Consider the following 10,058-nt stretch of genomic DNA (forward strand, 5'->3'; position numbering starts at 1 on the left):
GATGGTATTTGAAGATGTGACTTTAACATAAAGAATGATGATTGATCAGCCTAAATCACCGGGGTTGTACTGTACAAACTTATCAGATCTAACATGATTAACGAACCAAGAAAGTCAATTTGTGCACAAAAGGAAAATCTCATTTTAAGTGAGGCTATTCCCACGACTTGTTCTAGTTTTTTCAAGTATGTAAAACGTGTAATCTACGAATGCAGGTGTTTAGCTTGACGAGCTTTGGATTGACTATTATGCTACCTAGTCTTGTCACTAATGGATTGCGAAGGGACAAAGAGGGTCCCTTTAAAAAAAACTCTTTCTGAGACCTCATCATTTTTTCAGAAGCTTGCCGCGGTTATTTTTAATGTGTAAAATCGGGTCTCCCGTGCACTGCCTTGTGTGCATGTGGTGGTGACTGTGAATAAGCATGTATTTTTGGCCAAATAGAAGTAGTTTTAAATCTTTTTTAGTACTATTATAGTGATTTTATTTTGTTTAAATCAATCTATCCAAAACTCTACATCGAAGAAATAGATTGAGGACTCATCTTATAATTTACGTCATATTTTTACCGGAAGTGTCAACTTTATATCTTAGCATTTACAACATCCTAGAATAAGTGGTTTTGGGGATAACTTAAAGCCAAAAGTTTAATGACCAGCACAAAATAAAATCATTTTCTTTACATTTTGAAAAAAGTTGAAAATTTAAATTAAAAATTGATATTTCTCTCTCCGCCATTTTGGTTTTTAAGACATATGTCTATACATTGTCTCCATCAGAAGCACAAAAGAAAGGTTCATACACAATGTAATGATAGTAGCAATACGTTAAAACACATTTCAATTACCCTCCCTAAAAAATAAGCTTATTTAAGTACAATGTCAGCCATATTGGATTTTAACCGGAAGTGGGGTTTCTGAAGACATCTAATCTATTTAATTTATCCAAAAGTAGTAAAACACAAAGGTCTGTACCAAATATTATGATAGTAGCATGATAATAGGACATTTTTACACGCTAGCCTTCGATATTGGGCTGATTTAAGTATGACGTCCGCCATTTTGGATTTTACCGGAAGTGAGACTTTTTTTCAAATGCCTCCCTATCTGAAGTAAAAGAGTAATAGTTGAGGAAGGTCTATGCCAAATTTCATGCTTGTAACAGGATGTGCACATTTTTTTACAAAGCCGCCGGACTAATAGCAAAATGTCTTGAGACGTTTCGTTTTAAGTCAATGTATCAATGCATTTCTGTACATGGTTGATTATAGATACACCATTGACAATGGCCATTTCTTGAGACATATAGTTAATATACTAGGATATTAAATTAAATTGTAAAAGTATTTGCAATGGGGCCGTGTATTTGTTTTTCAATGGTCATAGCATTCACAAATATATAAAAATGGTTTTTAAATGAATTCAAATGTTCAAGTGGTGAAGTTTTGTTTGACAAACAGATTTACAGCTCATGCAATATTTATATAAAGAGATACGAAAAAACTAGCAGGCTACCCACAACACATACTTATATGGCTAATTTGGAGATTTTTGTTGAGCGTAAAATAAAATATAGATGGTGTATAAATTATTAATTAACGACTCTATGATGTGAAACATACAGATCATACCTTGGAAGCAGTACGTAAACAAAACAAAATATCTATGAATAGGATATATCTCCCCAAAAGAGGCGTGGTTTGTCAAACATCTGTATTTACAGGTGCAATCTTTACATAGAAGATACAATATCGATACATAAAAGATGTCTAGGGACTGTTTTTTTATTGGTATGTCTTATTTGTATTTTGAAGAAAACTAAGTATTACAAAAATGTTTTGCCTTAAGACAGAAAATAAACATCTTGATACTTTGTTGAGGTTTAAGAGCTTAGCTGTATTGGTATATATTTGTATTTTGAAATAAAATAGTGTATCAATAGAACACGACAGGAAATTATCATTATTGATCTATTTATTTGAAGATATTTATGATGGTTAAAAATTGTCTCGTATATTTATATTCATATGTTTTTGTTTATTTTCTCACTCAAAGCCAATAACTGTATAGCAAAATGTCTTGAGACATGGCAAAATGTCTTGAGACATAGTAAAATGTCTTGAGACATGGCAAAATGTCTTGAGACATAGCAAAATGTCTTGAGATATAGCAAAATGTCTTGAGACATAGCAAAATGTCTTGAGACGTTTCGTTTTAAGTCAATGTATAAATGCATTTCTCTACATGGTTGATTATAGATACACCATTGACAATGGCCATTTCTTGAGAATATAGTTAATATACTAGCATATTAAATTAAATTGTAAAAGTATTTGCAATGGGGCCGTGTATTTGTTTTTTAATGGTCATAGCATTCACAAAAATATAAAAATGGTTTTTAAATGAATTCAAATGTTCAAGTGGTGAAGTTTTGTTTGATAAACAGATTTACAGCTCATGCAATATTTATACAAAGAGATACGAAAAAACTAGCAGGGTACCCACAACACATACTTATATGGCTAATTTGGAGATTTTTGTTGAGCGTAAAATAAAATGTAGATGGTGTATAAATTATTAATTAACGACTCTATGATGTGAAACATACAGATCATACCTTGGAAGCAGTACGTAAACAAAAAAAAATATCTATGAATATGATATATCTTCCCAAAAGAGGCGTGGTTTGTCAAACATCTGTATTTACAGGTGTAATCTTTACATAGAAGATACAATATCGATACATAAAAGATGTCTAGTCTAGGGACTGTTTTTTTTATTGGTATGTCTTATTTGTATTTTGAAGAAAACTAAGTATTACAAAAATGTTTTGCCTTAAGACAGAAAATAAACATCTTGATACTTTGTTGAGGTTTAAGAGCTTAGCTGTATTGGTATATATTTGTATTTTGAAATAAAATAGTGTATCAATAGAACACGACAGGAAATTATCATTATTGATCTATTTATTTGAAGATATTTATGATGGTTAAAAATTGTCTCGTATATTTATATTCATATGTTTTTGTTTATTTTCTCACTCAAAGCCAATAACTGTATAGCAAAATGTCTTGAGACATGGCAAAATGTCTTGAGACATAGTAAAATTTCTTGAGACATGGCAAAATGTCTTGAGACAGAGCAAAATGTCTTGAGATATAGCAAAATGTCTTGAGACATAGCAAAATGTCTTGAGACGTTTCGTTTTAAGTCAATGTATCAATGCATTTCTCTACGTGGTTGATTATAGATACACCATTGACAATGGCCATTTCTTGAGCCATATAGTTAATATACTAGGATATTAAATTAAATTGTAAAAATATTTGCAATGGGGCCGTGTATTTGTTTTTTAATGGTCATAGCATTCACAAATATATAAAAATGGTTTTTAAATGAATTCAAATGTTCAAGTGGTGAAGTTTTGTTTGACAAACAGATTTACAGCTCATGCAATATTTATATAAAGAGATACGAAAAACTAGCAGGGTACCCACAACACATACTCATATGGCTAATTTGGAGATTTTTGTTGAGCGTAAAATAAAATGTATATGGTATATAAATTATTAATTAACGACTCTATGATGTGAAACATACAGATCATACCTTGGAAGCAGTACGTAAACAAAACAAAATATCTATGAATATGATATATCTCCCCAAAAGAGGCGTGGTTTGTCAAACATCTGTATTTACAGGTGCAATCTTTACAGAGAAGATACAATATCGATACATAGTAGATGTGTAGGGACTGTTTTTTTATTGGTATGTCTTATTTGTATTTTGAAGAAAACTAAGTATTACAAAAATGTTTTGCCTTAAGACAGAAAATAAGCATCTTGATACTTTGTTGAGGTTTAAGAGCTTAGCTGTATTGGTATATATTTGTATTTTGAAATAAAATAGTGTATCAATAGAACACGACAGGAAATTATCATTATTGATCTATTTAGTTGAAGATATTTATGATGGTTAAAAATTGTCTCGTATATTTATATTCATATGTTTTTGTTTATTTTCTCACTCAAAGCCAATAACTGTATAGCAAAATGTCTTGAGACATGGCAAAATGTCTTGAGACATAGTACAATGTCTTGAGACATGGCAAAATGTCTTGAGACATAGCAAAATGTCTTGAGATATAGCAAAATGTCTTGAGACAAAGCAAAATGTCTTGAGACGTTTCGTTTTAAGTCAATGTATAAATGCATTTCTCTACATGGTTGATTATAGATACACCATTGACAATGGCCTTTTCTTGAGACATATAGTTAATATACTAGGATATTAAATTAAATTGTAAGAATATTTGCAATGGGGCCGTGTATTTGTTTTTTAATGGTCATAGCATTCACAAATATATAAAAATGGTTTTTAAATGAATTCAAATGTTCAAGTGGTGAAGTTTTGTTTGGCAAACAGATTTACAGCTCATGCAATATTTATATAAAGAGATACGAAAAAACTAGCAGGGTACCCACACCACATACTCATATGGCTAATTTGGAGATTTTTGTTGAGCGTAAAATAAAATGTAGATGGTGTATAAATTATTAATTAACGACTCTATGATGTGAAACATACAGATCATACCTTGGAAGCAGTACGTAAACAAAACAAAATATCTATGAATAGGATATATCTCCCCAAAAGAGGCGTGGTTTGTCAAACATCTGTATTTACAGGTGCAATCTTTACAGAGAAGATACAATATCGATACATAGTAGATGTCTAGGGACTGTTTTTTTATTGGTATGTCTTATTTGTATTTTGAAGAAAACTAAGTATTACAAAAATGTTTTGCCTTAAGACAGAAAAAAAACATCTTGATACTTTGTTGAGGTTTAAGAGCTTAGCTGTATTGGTATATATTTGTATTTTGAAATAAAATAGTGTATCAATAGAACACGTCAGGAAATTATCATTATTGATCTATTTATTTGAAGATATTTATGATGGTTAAAAATTGTCTCGTATATTTATATTCATATGTTTTTGTTTATTTTCTCACTCAAAGCCAATAACTGTATAGCAAAATGTCTTGAGACATGGCAAAATGTCTTGAGACATAGTAAAATGTCTTGGGACATGACGAAATGTCTTGAGACATAGCAAAATGTCTTGAGATATAGCAAAATGTCTTGAGACATAGCAAAATGTCTTGAGACGTTTCGTTTTAAGTCAATGTATAAATGCATTTCTCTACATGTTTGATTATAGATACACCATTGACAATGGCCATTTCTTGAGAATATAGTTAATATACTAGCATATTAAATTAAATTGTAAAAGTATTTGCAATGGGGCCGTGTATTTGTTTTTTAATGGTCATAGCATTCACAAATATATAAAAATGGTTTTTAAATGAATCCAAATGTTCAAGTGGTGAAGTTTTGTTTGATAAACAGATTTACAGCTCATGCAATATTTATATAAAGAGATACGAAAAAACTAGCAGGGTACCCACAACACATACTCATATGGCTAATTTGGAGATTTTTGTTGAGCGTAAAATAAAATGTAGATGGTGTATAAATTATTAATTAACGACTCTATGATGTGAAACATACAGATCATACCTTGGAAGCAGTACGTAAACAAAACAAAATATCTATGAATATGATATATCTCCCCAAAAGAGGCGTGGTTTGTCAAACATCTGTATTTACAGGTGCAATCTTTACAGAGAAGATACAATATCGATACATAGTAGATGTCTAGGGACTGTTTTTTTATTGGTATGTCTTATTTGTATTTTGAAGAAAACTAAGTATTACAAAAATGTTTTGCCTTAAGACAGAAAAAAAACATCTTGATACTTTGTTGAGGTTTAAGAGCTTAGCTGTATTGGTATATATTTGTATTTTGAAATAAAATAGTGTATCAATAGAACACGTCAGGAAATTATCATTATTGATCTATTTATTTGAAGATATTTATGATGGTTAAAAATTGTCTCGTATATTTATATTCATATGTTTTTGTTTATTTTCTCACTCAAAGCCAATAACTGTATAGCAAAATGTCTTGAGACATGGCAAAATGTCTTGAGACATAGTCAAATGTCTTGGGACATGACGAAATGTCTTGAGACATAGCAAAATGTCTTGAGATATAGCAAAATGTCTTGAGACATAGCAAAATGTCTTGAGACGTTTCGTTTTAAGTCAATGTATAAATGCATTTCTCTACATGGTTGATTATAGATACACCATTGACAATGGCCATTTCTTGAGAATATAGTTAATATACTAGCATATTAAATTAAATTGTAAAAGTATTTGCAATGGGGCCGTGTGTTTGTTTTTTAATGGTCAAAGCATTCACAAATATATAAAAATGGTTTTTAAATGAATCCAAATGTTCAAGTGGTGAAGTTTTGTTTGATAAACAGATTTACAGCTCATGCAATATTTATACAAAGAGATACGAAAAAACTAGCAGGGTACCCACAACACATACTTATATGGCTAATTTGGAGATTTTTGTTGAGCGTAAAATAAAATGTAGATGGTGTATAAATTATAAATTAACGACTTTATGATGTGAAACATACAGATCATACCTTGGAAGCAGTACGTAAACAAAACAAAATATCTATGAATATGATATATCTCCCCAAAAGAGGCGTGGTTTGTCAAACATCTGTATTTACAGGTGCAATCTTTACATAGGAGATACAATATCGATACATACAAGATGTCTAGGGACTGTTTTTTTTATTGGTATGTCTTATTTGTATTTTGAAGAAAACTAAGTATTACAAAAATGTTTTGCCTTAAGACAGAAAATAAACATCTTGATACTTTGTTGAGGTTTAAGAGCTTAGCTGTATTGGTATATATTTGTATTTTGAAATAAAATAGTGTATCAATAGAACACGACAGGAAATTATCATTATTGATCTATTTATTTGAAGATATTTATGATGGTTAAAAATTGTCTCGTATATTTATATTCATATGTTTTTGTTTATTTTCTCACTCAAAGCCAATAACTGTATAGCAAAATGTCTTGAGACATGGCAAAATGTCTTGAGACATAGTAAAATTTCTTGAGACATGGCAAATGTCTTGAGACATAGCAAAATGTCTTGAGATATAGCAAAATGTCTTGAGACATAGCAAAATGTCTTGAGACGTTTCGTTTTAAGTCAATGTATAAATGCATTTCTCTACATGGTTGATTATAGATACACCATTGACAATGGCCATTTCTTGAGACATATAGTTAATATACTAGGATATTAAATTAAATTGTAAAAATATTTGCAATGGGGCCGTGTATTTGTTTTTTAATGGTCATAGCATTCACAAATATATAAAAATGGTTTTTAAATGAATTCAAATGTTCAAGTGGTGAAGTTTTGTTTGGCAAACAGATTTACAGCTCATGCAATATTTATATAAAGAGATACGAAAAAACTAGCAGGGTACCCACAACACATACTTATATGGCTAATTTGGAGATTTTTGTTGAGCGTAAAATAAAATGTAGATGGTGTATAAATTATTAATTAACGACTCTATGATGTGAAACATACAGATCATACCTTGGAAGCAGTACGTAAACAAAACAAAATATCTATGAATATGATATATCTCCCCAAAAGAGGCGTGGTTTGTCCAACATCTGTATTTACAGGTGCAATCTTTACAGAGAAGATACAATATCGATACATAGTAGATGTCTAGGGACTGTTTTTTTATTGGTATGTCTTATTTGTATTTTGAAGAAAACTAAGTATTACAAAAATGTTTTGCCTTAAGACAGAAAATAAACATCTTGATACTTTGTTGAGGTTTAAGAGCTTACGCAGCGATGATAAGGCCTTTTCACAAAATTTCCCATTTTTATACACAAGAAACATCATATTGAACTCAGAGCTATTTTTCAGTGTCTTAAAGCCAAAATACACGTCAAAGGAGTAGACGGAGGGAAAAGGGTCTATTCTGATTTACATTCCAAACTTTTATTTATAGAAAAATATAAATACACTAGTGTCACGTGACTTCAAATTGAAAGTAACGACATTTTCCAAAAAAGTCAAAAGTGCAGGTTGAAGATGAAATCGGATCGCGCTGATTTTGGGCTCCCTGTAATCGGCATAACTTGTTTTACTTGAAAAATGTTGCTACTAGTGTTTTATTAGATGTTTTGTAAATAAAAAACAATAAAACATGGAGAATGTTATCGATTTATTGACTTTTTGGCACTTCGGGTTGTGAAATTTCTGTTACACGAAAGCTTTATAACTAGTAGCAGCACTTTTTGAAAAATATGGAATATAGCCTTTCTACCAGTACCAGAATTTAGTGGGTTGGTATAGCTCTTGTACCTGCACTTTTCAATTTATTTAACGTGTAGTAACATAATCGCCATGTATTGCAAGAAAAAAGCGTTTGAAAGACCCTGTAATAGTCGGATCCGCTGACGGAAAAACTATGTGTATATTTTGTTTTCACCGGCGATTTATGTAATAATATGATTGAGCGAATAAACAAATATGCTCGTATTGCTTGCTTTATCATTTGAAGGGAAACAATTCAGAATTATTCAGGTCATTATTATATGTTTATGTGTAGCCCTCTAAACGTCGATTATTGTGTGGGCACGCACGCCTCCCCCTTTTTTGGTTCAAATTCGGAATCCGCATCATGGGTGTTTGTATAACTATAATTTCACAAGTGTGAGTTCAATATATAAATTAATAGATTGGCCTACTATGCCTCTTCTAGTGTTTGTGTATTGTAAACCATTAACATTTTACTGAAAAAAGTTTCATTTTCATAAAGAATCCAGAAATTCATGATTTTTTTGTTTGATCGGTGTGTCATTCATTGGTTATTTTTAAATTTAAATAAAATAACCTACCTGCATAATAATATTCAAATTTTACTTGTTGAATATCTGCTGTTAATCAAGTGTGACTGGTATCATTTGTTAATCATGATTGGGAGGTCTTTTTGAATTTGTTCTCATGGCCGGGGCATGCACTGGCCCGAAGAGTTTTTTTTTGCCTTTAAATGTTTATGATTTATACAGGTGTCAGGCTTGGTTTTTTTGTTATGTCCCTGTATTTTGTTGGACAGAATATTTCTTTTCAACCCATTCATTGCCATATATTACTTATTCTAACATTCTTACAGTTGCTTGGTAAAATTATTCTGCCCTCCTATTTTTATTTGGAATATTTTAAGGCAAACACCAGCATTAACATGGGGGATATGATTCTGTTCTCATTCAGTTTTAATATTTGCACAAACTGCCTTTTTAGAGTAAGGATAAGAAGCTATGGCATCGAGTACTCAAAACTTTAAAAAAAAAAAGTCCATTGAGGTCGAACAAATTATATCTGACACATGTACATGTGCAGTGTACCTATGATTCGATCTGCAGCCTTGTCATATGCATCTTAATTTCTCAACCTTAAAAGTTAAGTATACAATTTTACCATTATGTTAGAAAAAGTGTCTGTTTTTTTATGTCGCTCATTTCGTATTAAAATCCTGCCTACTGTGCAAAGTGGCCACCAATACAAATGGACAGCGAAGAAAAAGCTGCAAGTGCGTACACGACATTCAGCACAATCAACATGATCAATCATGTTTTCATTGCGGAGATTGGAGCCAACTGAAAAGGTATTTCTTTTCTGTCAGAATAAAAGAAATTCTATGTACCAGCACTAGAAGCCCGATTTCAGTCTGAAACGGCCATTTTGGTCTGATCACATCTTGATTGACTGGATTTACCGCTAGAGAAATTCGTCCAGATATTTCAGATCGTTTAGTCGCCGTTCAGATCGATAGCCTCATCAGGTAAATCAGTTCGTTAAGGCGTATCAAGACGGAAAAGACTGAATCGTCTAGCGGGTTGTTTAGACCCGTTAAGACCGTGTCAGACCAAAACAGACCATTGATACAAAATTACGTTCAACATGTTCAGACCCTGTTTAGATCCGTTTAGTATACCGGTTTGATAACACGAGTTGCGCCCCTTCTACTCGATAATGCATTTTAGATTAATTTGTATATATGGGGTTTTTTTATATTAGGA

The sequence above is a fragment of the Mytilus trossulus genome, chromosome 1, assembly GCF_036588685.1.
Source record: "Mytilus trossulus isolate FHL-02 chromosome 1, PNRI_Mtr1.1.1.hap1, whole genome shotgun sequence".
Lineage (NCBI taxonomy): Eukaryota > Metazoa > Mollusca > Bivalvia > Mytilida > Mytilidae > Mytilus > Mytilus trossulus.